This window comes from Equus asinus, chromosome 28 (assembly GCF_041296235.1).
Source record: "Equus asinus isolate D_3611 breed Donkey chromosome 28, EquAss-T2T_v2, whole genome shotgun sequence".
In the NCBI taxonomy this organism is placed as follows: Eukaryota; Metazoa; Chordata; class Mammalia; order Perissodactyla; family Equidae; genus Equus; species Equus asinus.
Genome location: NC_091817.1, coordinates 8,809,912 through 8,826,248, shown reverse-complemented (window position 1 = coordinate 8,826,248; position 16,337 = coordinate 8,809,912).

The window sequence follows — 16,337 nt, the reverse complement described above, 5'->3', positions numbered from 1 at the left end:
ACCCTTGTAGAGCACTTCCAAACAAAGAGACATAGCCCAAGCGTGACAGGGCTCCATTCCTTCAAGGCTTCCAAGACATCTCTTGGGACACATTAGCAGGTACCCGGTGGGCCCCCGTGACGCCAGAGCTATGGAAAGTGAGACTGATCTGCAAAGAATGCCAGGGGCCTGGGAAAGGAGGCATCGAGTCTTCTCTTCAACGTCCTCAAGACCTCATTCTTGACTTTGGCTTATGCTTAAGGCAGAAGGACCACGTAGGTCTGATAAGGCCCAAGTCCGGCCTCTTGCTTCCAATCAAGTTGCAAGCTTGAATCAGCATGGCCTCCCCATAGACTTGAATAGATGACAACGTTCTCCTCTCGGGGCTTGTCCCTCTATTCTCGCTTCTTGCCAAGGATCCCTTTCTTACCACTCGAATCAGCATCTGTTTTAATGTCTTCCAGTTTCTGTGTCCGCTTTCTGTTTCTCAAAGCTGTTTCTGGGTATCCCTCCGTTTAATAGCCTAGCCTAGGCCAATCCTCAGTCTGTAACCGTGCGGCCATCTTGGCGGACAGGATCCTCATGATGTCATAAACAACCTCAAAATTCGAAGTTGTCCTGACAACCTGCGTGCACACAGAGTTTCAGAGCCATCTCAGGCCAGTCTGACTGCTCACCCTTTCCTGGTAGGATAGTTTTCCTTTTTCTCGATTTCTTCTCGGTTTCTGTCTTGCTCCTCGAACTTTGGAAGGCCTGCTACATTCTCTCTAGACACTGGTTTCTGTCCTGTAAGATTATCCTGGGTTTTACCTCTTACATTTTATGTAGATGGCCAAGTGGGTGGACGTTCCCCAGAGAAAGTCCTGGACTCCCTCCCAAGTTGAAGTTGCCCGGGCAGTCCTCTGATGCGCAATGATCGTGCCCTCTCCTAGCACTCTGCCGATTCCACCTTGGCAGGTCCCATGTTTTCCTTCCTTCTTCCTCTGGGGAAGTGTACCAGATGCGTTCATGGATTGTAAAAGCCTCACGGTTCTTTTTCGGGTGCGTATTGATAAGGTGACCTCACCATTGCTACTTAGTTTATGATCCCTGTCCGCACCGTACCATGAAATTTGTATGTCCTAACACTGCCAATGTGATCTGCACCCGTGATGTGAAACAGTGAGGCCTGGGCCGGCCAAGCGGAACGTGGGCACTTACCCGCTCCGCCACAGGGCCGGCCCTGAATTGGACTTTTGGACCAACCTTTGGCCTGAGCTTGGGAACACGTGGGCCTGTTTGGATTATTCGTGAAGGTGATTAGTAGTAACATCCTGGACGGTAACCTTTTCCGTTGGTGCATGGGTTTAGCAGGCAGCATGTTCTGTGGGTAGTATTCCTCTTCATCTATTTGGAATGGTCTACCTTTCTGTCGCATCAGTACGCATTTTGAGGTGATTTTCCAGCCTTGGAAGTTCACCTTCTCTAATCTCTTTCAGCCCCAAAGCTTTATGCCGTCATTCTGGACCCCATTTTGGATTTTTTGCTTTGAGGTGAATTTATTGCCGCAACCCTGCATTAGAACATCCTATATCTTTCCGATTTGCATCCTCATCGATGTGGACTTCCGTGTAGCTGACATCACCTTCCCCTGCGTAAGCCTAATAGCAGGCCCTCACCACACACTTGTGCCTCATCATCTGTTTCACCCTCTCACACCTCCCCGCTTTGTCTCTGGGAACCCCCAATCAAATGTCCCGTGCCACCTGTTCCTGACCGCTTGTTTTTCCTCCTCCTCTTAAGTGAGGTCCTACGGTACTTGCCTTGCTCCCTGGGGCTTGTTTCACTTCCCTAAAGCCCTCACAGCCATTCTGGTGGTCACAAATGGCTGGATTGCATCCTTGGTTCCGGCTGACTGGTATGCCATTGCGTGGCTATAGCCCATCTTCCTTCTGCACTCGTCCCTTGCTGGGCTCCAGGGAGGCTTCCAAGTCTTGGGTAGTGGGAGCGACGCTGTGGTGAGCTCAGCGGTGCACATGTCTTTATGCAGGAGTGTTTCCGAGTTCTTTGGATCAACACGCCGCAGAGGAATAGCTGGATCATATGGGACATGGATTCTTCAAGTTCTGAGGCAGTTCCACACCGCTTGGCGTAGTGGCTGCGCCGGTCTGCACTCCCACCAACGGTGCAGGAGGCTTCCCTTCTCTCCACCTCCTCTCTGACACTGGTCGCTTCCTGTCTGCTTCCTTATAGCCATTCTGACCACAGTGAGCTGCTGTGCCCTTGCAGTTTGCATTTGCATTGGCCTGAGACTTAATGACGGTGAACAAGTGTTCATGCACCCGTTGGCCCTCTTTCGATCTTCTTGGCAGAAATCTCTGTTTCCATCTTCTGCCCAGGTTTTCATTGGCTTGTTGTTTTTTTTTTCTTGTGGGGACGTGCGAGTTGATTGCATCTTTGGGCTTTTCACCCCTTGTCCGATGTGTGGTTTGCAAACATCCTCCCCCAGTCGTTGTGCTATCTTTGCATTCAGTCGATGGTTTCCTTCACTGGGCAGAAGCGTCCGCATTTGACGTGGTCCCGTTGGTTTCTTGTTGACTTGGTTGCCCTGGCCCAGTCGGACTTGCTTCTTCCAAACAGGCGGCTCAGACAGATGGCAAAGAGCACTCTGCCTAGGTCTTCTGCTACAAGGTTCACGGTTTCAAGTCTGCCATTCAAGGCTTTGATCCATTTCAGGTGGTGTGTGTGCCAGGTGTAACATCATGGTGGACTCTCGTTGTGTTCCATGTGGCTGTGCAGGCTTCCCAGCACCGTTTATGGTAGAGACTCTCCTTTCTCCGCTGTCTCCTCTTGGCTCCCTGGTCGAAAATGGGCTGTCCATGTACGTTTGAGTTGGGCTCTGGGTTCTCGATTCTGTTGCATGGGTCTGTGTGCCTGTTTTGGGGCCCAGACTGTGCCGTCTCGGTACCTAGTGCTTCGTCCTATATGTTGAAATCGGAAAGTGTGCCACGTCCTGCTTTTTTCGTTTTCCTGAGGATTCCTTTGCCTAGTCAGGGTCTCTTGTTGCTGGCTAGAAACTTTAGGATGCCCTCTTCTGTCTCTGTGGGAAACATTGCTGCAACTTTGACTGGGATCGCATGGAATCCAGAGATTCCTTGCTCTGGTAGGGACGTTTCCAGTGTGTTGATGCTTCCCCTCCTAGATCCGGGAATCTCCTTCTTTCTCCTTGTGTCTTCTTGAATTTCTTTCCCCCAACGTTTGTTAGTTTTCCATTGCCATGGCTTTCACCTGTTTTGCTAAGTTTCTTCATAGAGATCTCATCCTTCTCACTGGCATGCAGTTTTTCACTTTTTCTTTTCAGCTTCAGTTTCTCTATGCTTTGCAACCTTGAATCGGTTTTGTTCTGGCAGAAGTGCATCGCTGAGCTCACATCTGCTGGCAATGCTCCTGTATTTGCTGTGGAAGTCTGGCCCTGTCTAACGTCCCTTCCCATCTGCCTCTACACTACCTCGGACGCCTGCCCCAGAAGGCCTGAAGCAGTGGTGAGCAGGCTCACCCGAGGGTCCACCCGGCCCACCCCGGGCCACCGACCCAGAAGGTGCGGACCTCACCGCTGCACCACCGGCCGGCCCCTTTCATGTTCCGTTGGCAAGCTGCAGTTGAGGGCAATGGGACTTGAATATGCTACTTGAGCCCAAGTCTGGCACTGTGTAGATGAGGCCAGGTTGTTTTTCGGGTCCACTGCGATGTCAGAGGATTTGTCAGAATCGTGTCTCTGCTGTCCCGGCAAGCTTCACGGACACACGGTTTCCTGGCCCGCTTGGAGCAGTCTCATAACTCACCCTTCCCACTTAGCCCAGCCTTGACCTTCGCTGCCGTCTTTTGGCTTGTGAATTTCCCTGCCTTTCAAACGTTCCAGCAGAGTCTGTCTAAAGACGGACATCATCTTTCATTGTGGATTATCCAGGGGTGATTTCTGTTCGCCTTCCATTTTCTGGGACCTTTGTCTCTTTTCCATAGGAGAATCGTCATGGTATTTCTCAGCTATCCCCCTTAGACATGCTTATCAGTCCGTTCCCCTTCATTCCAAGTGACTCGTTTTGCATTTCTGGAATCACCGTATGTTCTCTAGGCCGAGGAGTGAGTGCTTTCGTGACTCTTGGTTGTTGTCTTTGAATTTGCACCGGTCACTTGAAGGAGTCTTTGCTGTCCTAGCCTGGGTCAAACTAAGCGCTGACAACACGTGGTCATCTGGGTTGGTCTGACATCCTGAGGTCAGAAACTCCAAACTCGAGGTGGTCCTGGCATCCCCCTTCACGGACACAATGTTTCCAAGACAAATTAGACGAATCTGATGAATTCCTCTCTCCAGGAAAGATATTTTTCTGTCTCCTTTCCGGATTTGGGAAGTTTCGAACTTCACCCCTGATCCTGGAACGTTCCCCCAGGTGCCGTCTAGATACGGGCTTCCTTTATTTCTACAGGCTGTGCCATTTGTTTGCCTTACATCCTCAGCCCTGGCCTGTTTATTTTTCTTGAAACAGAATTGTAATGTTCTCATTTTCGGCCCACTTCCTTACATGTGGTGTCAAAACACATAATCAATAATCCTTCTATGGCAAGAGGTGGGGAGGAGAATTTCGATGGAGGCAAACTGAGCACACTAGCCTGGGAGGGCAGCCTTCACGAAGGAACGAAGCCCTGTGGAAAAGGGTGCTTTTCAACACCCTTGTAGAGCACTTCCAAACAAAGAGACATAGCCCAAGCGTGACAGGGCTCCATTCCTTCAAGGCTTCCAAGACATCTCTTGGGACACATTAGCATGTACCCGGTGGGCCCCCGTGACGCCAGAGCTATGGAAAGTGAGACTGATCTGCAAAGAATGCCAGGGGCCTGGGATAGGAGGCATCGAGTCTTCTCTTCAACGTCCTCAAGACCTCATTCTTGACTTTGGCTTATGCTTAAGGCAGAAGGACCACGTAGGTCTGATAAGGCCCAAGTCCGGCCTCTTGCTTCCAATCAAGTTGCAAGCTTGAATCAGCATGGCCTCCCCATAGACTTGAATAGATGACAACGTTCTCCTCTCGGGGCTTGTCCCTCTATTCTCGCTTCTTGCCAAGGATCCCTTTCTTACCACTCGAATCAGCGTCTGTTTTAATGTCTTCCAGTTTCTGTGTCCGCTTTCTGTTTCTCAAAGCTGTTTCTGGGTATCCCTCCGTTTAATAGCCTAGCCTAGGCCAATCCTCAGTCTGTAACCGTGCGGCCATCTTGGCGGACAGGATCCTCGTGATGTCATAAACAACCTCAAAATTCGAAGTTGTCCTGACAACCTGCGTGCACACAGAGTTTCAGAGCCATCTCAGGCCAGTCTGACTGCTCACCCTTTCCTGGTAGGATAGTTTTCCTTTTTCTCGATTTCTTGTCGGTTTCTGTCTTGCTCCTCGAACTTTGGAAGGCCTGCTACATTCTCTCTAGACACTGGTTTCTGTCCTGTAAGATTATCCTGGGTTTTACCTCTTACATTTTATGTAGATGGCCAAGTGGGTGGACGTTCCCCAGAGAAAGTCCTGGACTCCCTCCCAAGTTGAAGTTGCCCGGGCAGTCCTCTGATGCGCAATGATCGTGCCCTCTCCTAGCACTCTGCCGATTCCACCTTGGCAGGTCCCATGTTTTCCTTCCTTCTTCCTCTGGGGAAGTGTACCAGATGCGTTCATGGATTGTAAAAGCCTCACGGTTCTTTTTCGGGTGCGTATTGATAAGGTGACCTCACCATTGCTACTTAGTTTATGATCCCTGTCCGCACCGTACCATGAAATCTGTATGTCCTAACACTGCTAATGTGATCTGCACCCGTGATGTGAAACAGTGAGGCCTGGGCCGGCCAAGCGGAACGTGGGCACTTAACCGCTCCGCCACAGGGCCGGCCCTGAATTGGACTTTTGGACCAACCTTTTGCCTGAGCTTGGGAACACGTGGGCCTGTTTGGATTATTCGTGAAGGTGATTAGTGGTAACATCCTGGACGGTAACATTTTCCGTGGGTGCATGGCTTTAGCAGGCAGCATGTTCTGTGGGTAGTATTCCTCTTCATCTATTTGGAATGGTCTACCTTTCTGTCGCATCAGTACGCATTTTGAGGTGATTTTCCAGCCTTGGAAGTTCACCTTCCCTAATCTCTTTCAGCCCCAAAGCTTTATGCCGTCATTCTGGACCCCATTTTGGATTTTTTTTGCTTTGAGGTGAATTTATTGCCGCAAGCCTGCATTAGAACATCCTATATCTTTCCGATTTGCATCCTCATCGATGTGGACTTCCGTGTAGCTTACATCATCTTCCCCTGCGTAAGCCTAATAGCAGGCCCTCACCACACACTTGTGCCTCATCATCTGTTTCACCCTCTCACACCTCCCCGCTTTGTCTCTGGGAACCCCCAATCAAATGTCCCGTGCCACCTGTTCCTGACCGCTTGTTTTTTCTTCTCCTCTTAAGTGAGGTCCTACGGTACTTGCCTTGCTCCCTGGGGCTTGTTTCACTTCCCTAAAACCCTCACAGCCATTCTGGTGGTCACAAATGGCTGGATTGCATCCTTGGTTCCGGCTGACTGGTATGCCATTGCGTGGCTATAGCCCATCTTCCTTCTGCACTCGTCCCTTGCTGGGCTCCAGGGAGGCTTCCAAGTCTTGGGTAGTGGGAGCGACGCTGTGGTGAGCTCAGCGGTGCACATGTCTTTATGCAGGAGTGTTTCCGAGTTCTTTGGATCAACACGCCGCAGAGGAATAGCTGGATCATATGGGACATGGATTCTTCAAGTTCTGAGGCAGTTCCACACCGCTTGGCGTAGTGGCTGCGCCGGTCTGCACTCCCACCAACGGTGCAGGAGGCTTCCCTTCTCTCCACCTCCTCTCTGACACTGGTCGCTTCCTGTCTGCTTCCTTATAGCCATTCTGACCACAGTGAGCTGCTGTGCCCTTGCAGTTTGCATTTGCATTGGCCTGAGACTTAATGACGGTGAACAAGTGTTCATGCACCCGTTGGCCCTCTTTCGATCTTCTTGGCAGAAATCTCTGTTTCCATCTTCTGCCCAGGTTTTCATTGGCTTGTTGTTTTTTTTTCTTGTGGGGACGTGCGAGTTGATTGCATCTTTGGGCTTTTCACCCCTTGTCCGATGTGTGGTTTGCAAACATCCTCCCCCAGTCGTTGTGCTATCTTTGCATTCAGTCGATGGTTTCCTTCACTGGGCAGAAGCGTCCGCATTTGACGTGGTCCCGTTGGTTTCTTGTTGACTTGGTTGCCCTGGCCCAGTCGGACTTGCTTCTTCCAAACAGGCGGCTCAGACAGATGGCAAAGAGCACTCTGCCTAGGTCTTCTGCTACAAGGTTCACGGTTTCAAGTCTGCCATTCAAGGCTTTGATCCATTTCAGGTGGTGTGTGTGCCAGGTGTAACATCATGGTGGACTCTCGTTGTGTTCCATGTGGCTGTGCAGGCTTCCCAGCACCGTTTATGGTAGAGACTCTCCTTTCTCCGCTGTCTCCTCTTGGCTCCCTGGTCGAAAATGGGCTGTCCATGTACGTTTGAGTTGGGCTCTGGGTTCTCGATTCTGTTGCATGGGTCTGTGTGCCTGTTTTGGGGCCCAGACTGTGCCGTCTCGGTACCTAGTGCTTCGTCCTATATGTTGAAATCGGAAAGTGTGCCACGTCCTGCTTTTTTCGTTTTCCTGAGGATTCCTTTGCCTAGTCAGGGTCTCTTGTTGCTGGCTAGAAACTTTAGGATGCCCTCTTCTGTCTCTGTGGGAAACATTGCTGCAACTTTGACTGGGATCGCATGGAATCCAGAGATTCCTTGCTCTGGTAGGGACGTTTCCAGTGTGTTGATGCTTCCCCTCCTAGATCCGGGAATCTCCTTCTTTCTCCTTGTGTCTTCTTGAATTTCTTTCCCCCAACGTTTGTTAGTTTTCCATTGCCATGGCTTTCACCTGTTTTGCTAAGTTTCTTCATAGAGATCTCATCCTTCTCACTGGCATGCAGTTTTTCACTTTTTCTTTTCAGCTTCAGTTTCTCTATGCTTTGCAACCTTGAATCGGTTTTGTTCTGGCAGAAGTGCATCGCTGAGCTCACATCTGCTGGCAATGCTCCTGTATTTGCTGTGGAAGTCTGGCCCTGTCTAACGTCCCTTCCCATCTGCCTCTACACTACCTCGGACGCCTGCCCCAGAAGGCCTGAAGCAGTGGTGAGCAGGCTCACCCGAGGGTCCACCCGGCCCACCCCGGGCCACCGACCCAGAAGGTGCGGACCTCACCGCTGCACCACCGGCCGGCCCCTTTCATGTTCCGTTGGCAAGCTGCAGTTGAGGGCAATGGGACTTGAATATGCTACTTGAGCCCAAGTCTGGCACTGTGTAGATGAGGCCAGGTTGTTTTTCGGGTCCACTGCGATGTCAGAGGATTTGTCAGAATCGTGTCTCTGCTGTCCCGGCAAGCTTCACGGACACACGGTTTCCTGGCCCGCTTGGAGCAGTCTCATAACTCACCCTTCCCACTTAGCCCAGCCTTGACCTTCGCTGCCGTCTTTTGGCTTGTGAATTTCCCTGCCTTTCAAACGTTCCAGCAGAGTCTGTCTAAAGACGGACATCATCTTTCATTGTGGATTATCCAGGGGTGATTTCTGTTCGCCTTCCATTTTCTGGGACCTTTGTCTCTTTTCCATAGGAGAATCGTCATGGTATTTCTCAGCTATCCCCCTTAGACATGCTTATCAGTCCGTTCCCCTTCATTCCAAGTGACTCGTTTTGCATTTCTGGAATCACCGTATGTTCTCTAGGCCGAGGAGTGAGTGCTTTCGTGACTCTTGGTTGTTGTCTTTGAATTTGCACCGGTCACTTGAAGGAGTCTTTGCTGTCCTAGCCTGGGTCAAACTAAGCGCTGACAACACGTGGTCATCTGGGTTGGTCTGACATCCTGAGGTCAGAAACTCCAAACTCGAGGTGGTCCTGGCATCCCCCTTCACGGACACAATGTTTCCAAGACAAATTAGACGAATCTGATGAATTCCTCTCTCCAGGAAAGATATTTTTCTGTCTCCTTTCCGGATTTGGGAAGTTTCGAACTTCACCCCTGATCCTGGAACGTTCCCCCAGGTGCCGTCTAGATACGGGCTTCCTTTATTTCTACAGGCTGTGCCATTTGTTTGCCTTACATCCTCAGCCCTGGCCTGTTTATTTTTCTTGAAACAGAATTGTAATGTTCTCATTTTCAGCCCACTTCCTTACATGTGGTGTCAAAACACATAATCAATAATCCTTCTATGGCAAGAGGTGGGGAGGAGAATTTCGATGGAGGCAAACTGAGCACACTAGCCTGGGAGGGCAGCCTTCACGAAGGAACGAAGCCCTGTGGAAAAGGGTGCTTTTCAACACCCTTGTAGAGCACTTCCAAACAAAGAGACATAGCCCAAGCGTGACAGGGCTCCATTCCTTCAAGGCTTCCAAGACATCTCTTGGGACACATTAGCATGTACCCGGTGGGCCCCCGTGACGCCAGAGCTATGGAAAGTGAGACTGATCTGCAAAGAATGCCAGGGGCCTGGGAAAGGAGGCATCGAGTCTTCTCTTCAACGTCCTCAAGACCTCATTCTTGACTTTGGCTTATGCTTAAGGCAGAAGGACCACGTAGGTCTGATAAGGCCCAAGTCCGGCCTCTTGCTTCCAATCAAGTTGCAAGCTTGAATCAGCATGGCCTCCCCATAGACTTGAATAGATGACAACGTTCTCCTCTCGGGGCTTGTCCCTCTATTCTCGCTTCTTGCCAAGGATCCCTTTCTTACCACTCGAATCAGCGTCTGTTTTAATGTCTTCCAGTTTCTGTGTCCGCTTTCTGTTTCTCAAAGCTGTTTCTGGGTATCCCTCCGTTTAATAGCCTAGCCTAGGCCAATCCTCAGTCTGTAACCGTGCGGCCATCTTGGCGGACAGGATCCTCGTGATGTCATAAACAACCTCAAAATTCGAAGTTGTCCTGACAACCTGCGTGCACACAGAGTTTCAGAGCCATCTCAGGCCAGTCTGACTGCTCACCCTTTCCTGGTAGGATAGTTTTCCTTTTTCTCGATTTCTTGTCGGTTTCTGTCTTGCTCCTCGAACTTTGGAAGGCCTGCTACATTCTCTCTAGACACTGGTTTCTGTCCTGTAAGATTATCCTGGGTTTTACCTCTTACATTTTATGTAGATGGCCAAGTGGGTGGACGTTCCCCAGAGAAAGTCCTGGACTCCCTCCCAAGTTGAAGTTGCCCGGGCAGTCCTCTGATGCGCAATGATCGTGCCCTCTCCTAGCACTCTGCCGATTCCACCTTGGCAGGTCCCATGTTTTCCTTCCTTCTTCCTCTGGGGAAGTGTACCAGATGCGTTCATGGATTGTAAAAGCCTCACGGTTCTTTTTCGGGTGCGTATTGATAAGGTGACCTCACCATTGCTACTTAGTTTATGATCCCTGTCCGCACCGTACCATGAAATCTGTATGTCCTAACACTGCCAATGTGATCTGCACCCGTGATGTGAAACAGTGAGGCCTGGGCCGGCCAAGCGGAACGTGGGCACTTACCCGCTCCGCCACAGGGCCGGCCCTGAATTGGACTTTTGGACCAACCTTTGGCCTGAGCTTGGGAACACGTGGGCCTGTTTGGATTATTCGTGAAGGTGATTAGTAGTAACATCCTGCACGGTAACCTTTTCCGTTGGTGCATGGGTTTAGCAGGCAGCATGTTCTGTGGGTAGTATTCCTCTTCATCTATTTGGAATGGTCTACCTTTCTGTCGCATCAGTACGCATTTTGAGGTGATTTTCCAGCCTTGGAAGTTCACCTTCTCTAATCTCTTTCAGCCCCAAAGCTTTATGCCGTCATTCTGGACCCCATTTTGGATTTTTTGCTTTGAGGTGAATTTATTGCCGCAACCCTGCATTAGAACATCCTATATCTTTCCGATTTGCATCCTCATCGATGTGGACTTCCGTGTAGCTGACATCACCTTCCCCTGCGTAAGCCTAATAGCAGGCCCTCACCACACACTTGTGCCTCATCATCTGTTTCACCCTCTCACACCTCCCCGCTTTGTCTCTGGGAACCCCCAATCAAATGTCCCGTGCCACCTGTTCCTGACCGCTTGTTTTTCCTTCTCCTCTTAAGTGAGGTCCTACGGTACTTGCCTTGCTCCCTGGGGCTTGTTTCACTTCCCTAAAGCCCTCACAGCCATTCTGGTGGTCACAAATGGCTGGATTGCATCCTTGGTTCCGGCTGACTGGTATGCCATTGCGTGGCTATAGCCCATCTTCCTTCTGCACTCGTCCCTTGCTGGGCTCCAGGGAGGCTTCCAAGTCTTGGGTAGTGGGAGCGACGCTGTGGTGAGCTCAGCGGTGCACATGTCTTTATGCAGGAGTGTTTCCGAGTTCTTTGGATCAACACGCCGCAGAGGAATAGCTGGATCATATGGGACATGGATTCTTCAAGTTCTGAGGCAGTTCCACACCGCTTGGCGTAGTGGCTGCGCCGGTCTGCACTCCCACCAACGGTGCAGGAGGCTTCCCTTCTCTCCACCTCCTCTCTGACACTGGTCGCTTCCTGTCTGCTTCCTTATAGCCATTCTGACCACAGTGAGCTGCTGTGCCCTTGCAGTTTGCATTTGCATTGGCCTGAGACTTAATGACGGTGAACAAGTGTTCATGCACCCGTTGGCCCTCTTTCGATCTTCTTGGCAGAAATCTCTGTTTCCATCTTCTGCCCAGGTTTTCATTGGCTTGTTGTTTTTTTTTTCTTGTGGGGACGTGCGAGTTGATTGCATCTTTGGGCTTTTCACCCCTTGTCCGATGTGTGGTTTGCAAACATCCTCCCCCAGTCGTTGTGCTATCTTTGCATTCAGTCGATGGTTTCCTTCACTGGGCAGAAGCGTCCGCATTTGACGTGGTCCCGTTGGTTTCTTGTTGACTTGGTTGCCCTGGCCCAGTCGGACTTGCTTCTTCCAAACAGGCGGCTCAGACAGATGGCAAAGAGCACTCTGCCTAGGTCTTCTGCTACAAGGTTCACGGTTTCAAGTCTGCCATTCAAGGCTTTGATCCATTTCAGGTGGTGTGTGTGCCAGGTGTAACATCATGGTGGACTCTCGTTGTGTTCCATGTGGCTGTGCAGGCTTCCCAGCACCGTTTATGGTAGAGACTCTCCTTTCTCCGCTGTCTCCTCTTGGCTCCCTGGTCGAAAATGGGCTGTCCATGTACGTTTGAGTTGGGCTCTGGGTTCTCGATTCTGTTGCATGGGTCTGTGTGCCTGTTTTGGGGCCCAGACTGTGCCGTCTCGGTACCTAGTGCTTCGTCCTATATGTTGAAATCGGAAAGTGTGCCACGTCCTGCTTTTTTCGTTTTCCTGAGGATTCCTGTGCCTAGTCAGGGTCTCTTGTTGCTGGCTAGAAACTTTAGGATGCCCTCTTCTGTCTCTGTGGGAAACATTGCTGCAACTTTGACTGGGATCGCATGGAATCCAGAGATTCCTTGCTCTGGTAGGGACGTTTCCAGTGTGTTGATGCTTCCCCTCCTAGATCCGGGAATCTCCTTCTTTCTCCTTGTGTCTTCTTGAATTTCTTTCCCCCAACGTTTGTTAGTTTTCCATTGCCATGGCTTTCACCTGTTTTGCTAAGTTTCTTCATAGAGATCTCATCCTTCTCACTGGCATGCAGTTTTTCACTTTTTCTTTTCAGCTTCAGTTTCTCTATGCTTTGCAACCTTGAATCGGTTTTGTTCTGGCAGAAGTGCATCGCTGAGCTCACATCTGCTGGCAATGCTCCTGTATTTGCTGTGGAAGTCTGGCCCTGTCTAACGTCCCTTCCCATCTGCCTCTACACTACCTCGGACGCCTGCCCCAGAAGGCCTGAAGCAGTGGTGAGCAGGCTCACCCGAGGGTCCACCCGGCCCACCCCGGGCCACCGACCCAGAAGGTGCGGACCTCACCGCTGCACCACCGGCCGGCCCCTTTCATGTTCCGTTGGCAAGCTGCAGTTGAGGGCAATGGGACTTGAATATGCTACTTGAGCCCAAGTCTGGCACTGTGTAGATGAGGCCAGGTTGTTTTTCGGGTCCACTGCGATGTCAGAGGATTTGTCAGAATCGTGTCTCTGCTGTCCCGGCAAGCTTCACGGACACACGGTTTCCTGGCCCGCTTGGAGCAGTCTCATAACTCACCCTTCCCACTTAGCCCAGCCTTGACCTTCGCTGCCGTCTTTTGGCTTGTGAATTTCCCTGCCTTTCAAACGTTCCAGCAGAGTCTGTCTAAAGACGGACATCATCTTTCATTGTGGATTATCCAGGGGTGATTTCTGTTCGCCTTCCATTTTCTGGGACCTTTGTCTCTTTTCCATAGGAGAATCGTCATGGTATTTCTCAGCTATCCCCCTTAGACATGCTTATCAGTCCGTTCCCCTTCATTCCAAGTGACTCGTTTTGCATTTCTGGAATCACCGTATGTTCTCTAGGCCGAGGAGTGAGTGCTTTCGTGACTCTTGGTTGTTGTCTTTGAATTTGCACCGGTCACTTGAAGGAGTCTTTGCTGTCCTAGCCTGGGTCAAACTAAGCGCTGACAACACGTGGTCATCTGGGTTGGTCTGACATCCTGAGGTCAGAAACTCCAAACTCGAGGTGGTCCTGGCATCCCCCTTCACGGACACAATGTTTCCAAGACAAATTAGACGAATCTGATTTATTCCTCTCTCCAGGAAAGATATTTTTCTGTCTCCTTTCCGGATTTGGGAAGTTTCGAACTTCACCCCTGATCCTGGAACGTTCCCCCAGGTGCCGTCTAGATACGGGCTTCCTTTATTTCTACAGGCTGTGCCATTTGTTTGCCTTACATCCTCAGCCCTGGCCTGTTTATTTTTCTTGAAACAGAATTGTAATGTTCTCATTTTCAGCCCACTTCCTTACATGTGGTGTCAAAACACATAATCAATAATCCTTCTATGGCAAGAGGTGGGGAGGAGAATTTCGATGGAGGCAAACTGAGCACACTAGCCTGGGAGGGCAGCCTTCACGAAGGAACGAAGCCCTGTGGAAAAGGGTGCTTTTCAACACCCTTGTAGAGCACTTCCAAACAAAGAGACATAGCCCAAGCGTGACAGGGCTCCATTCCTTCAAGGCTTCCAAGACATCTCTTGGGACACATTAGCATGTACCCGGTGGGCCCCCGTGACGCCAGAGCTATGGAAAGTGAGACTGATCTGCAAAGAATGCCAGGGGCCTGGGAAAGGAGGCATCGAGTCTTCTCTTCAACGTCCTCAAGACCTCATTCTTGACTTTGGCTTATGCTTAAGGCAGAAGGACCACGTAGGTCTGATAAGGCCCAAGTCCGGTCTCTTGCTTCCAATCAAGTTGCAAGCTTGAATCAGCATGGCCTCCCCATAGACTTGAATAGATGACAACGTTCTCCTCTCGGGGCTTGTCCCTCTATTCTCGCTTCTTGCCAAGGATCCCTTTCTTACCACTCGAATCAGTGTCTGTTTTAATGTCTTCCAGTTTCTGTGTCCGCTTTCTGTTTCTCAAAGCTGTTTCTGGGTATCCCTCCGTTTAATAGCCTAGCCTAGGCCAATCCTCAGTCTGTAACCGTGCGGCCATCTTGGCGGACAGGATCCTCGTGATGTCATAAACAACCTCAAAATTCGAAGTTGTCCTGACAACCTGCGTGCACACAGAGTTTCAGAGCCATCTCAGGCCAGTCTGACTGCTCACCCTTTCCTGGTAGGATAGTTTTCCTTTTTCTCGATTTCTTGTCGGTTTCTGTCTTGCTCCTCGAACTTTGGAAGGCCTGCTACATTCTCTCTAGACACTGGTTTCTGTCCTGTAAGATTATCCTGGGTTTTACCTCTTACATTTTATGTAGATGGCCAAGTGGGTGGACGTTCCCCAGAGAAAGTCCTGGACTCCCTCCCAAGTTGAAGTTGCCCGGGCAGTCCTCTGATGCGCAATGATCGTGCCCTCTCCTAGCACTCTGCCGATTCCACCTTGGCAGGTCCCATGTTTTCCTTCCTTCTTCCTCTGGGGAAGTGTACCAGATGCGTTCATGGATTGTAAAAGCCTCACGGTTCTTTTTCGGGTGCGTATTGATAAGGTGACCTCACCATTGCTACTTAGTTTATGATCCCTGTCCGCACCGTACCATGAAATCTGTATGTCCTAACACTGCTAATGTGATCTGCACCCGTGATGTGAAACAGTGAGGCCTGGGCCGGCCAAGCGGAACGTGGGCACTTACCCGCTCCGCCACAGGGCCGGCCCTGAATTGGACTTTTGGACCAACCTTTGGCCTGAGCTTGGGAACACGTGGGCCTGTTTGGATTATTCGTGAAGGTGATTAGTAGTAACATCCTGCACGGTAACCTTTTCCGTTGGTGCATGGGTTTAGCAGGCAGCATGTTCTGTGGGTAGTATTCCTCTTCATCTATTTGGAATGGTCTACCTTTCTGTCGCATCAGTACGCATTTTGAGGTGATTTTCCAGCCTTGGAAGTTCACCTTCTCTAATCTCTTTCAGCCCCAAATCTTTATGCCGTCATTCTGGACCCCATTTTGGATTTTTTGCTTTGAGGTGAATTTATTGCCGCAACCCTGCATTAGAACATCCTATATCTTTCCGATTTGCATCCTCATCGATGTGGACTTCCGTGTAGCTGACATCACCTTCCCCTGCGTAAGCCTAATAGCAGGCCCTCACCACACACTTGTGCCTCATCATCTGTTTCACCCTCTCACACCTCCCCGCTTTGTCTCTGGGAACCCCCAATCAAATGTCCCGTGCCACCTGTTCCTGACCGCTTGTTTTTCCTTCTCCTCTTAAGTGAGGTCCTACGGTACTTGCCTTGCTCCCTGGGGCTTGTTTCACTTCCCTAAAGCCCTCACAGCCATTCTGGTGGTCACAAATGGCTGGATTGCATCCTTGGTTCCGGCTGACTGGTATGCCATTGCGTGGCTATAGCCCATCTTCCTTCTGCACTCGTCCCTTGCTGGGCTCCAGGGAGGCTTCCAAGTCTTGGGTAGTGGGAGCGACGCTGTGGTGAGCTCAGCGGTGCACATGTCTTTATGCAGGAGTGTTTCCGAGTTCTTTGGATCAACACGCCGCAGAGGAATAGCTGGATCATATGGGACATGGATTCTTCAAGTTCTGAGGCAGTTCCACACCGCTTGGCGTAGTGGCTGCGCCGGTCTGCACTCCCACCAACGGTGCAGGAGGCTTCCCTTCTCTCCACCTCCTCTCTGACACTGGTCGCTTCCTGTCTGCTTCCTTATAGCCATTCTGACCACAGTGAGCTGCTGTGCCCTTGCAGTTTGCATTTGCATTGGCCTGAGACTTAATGACGGTGAACA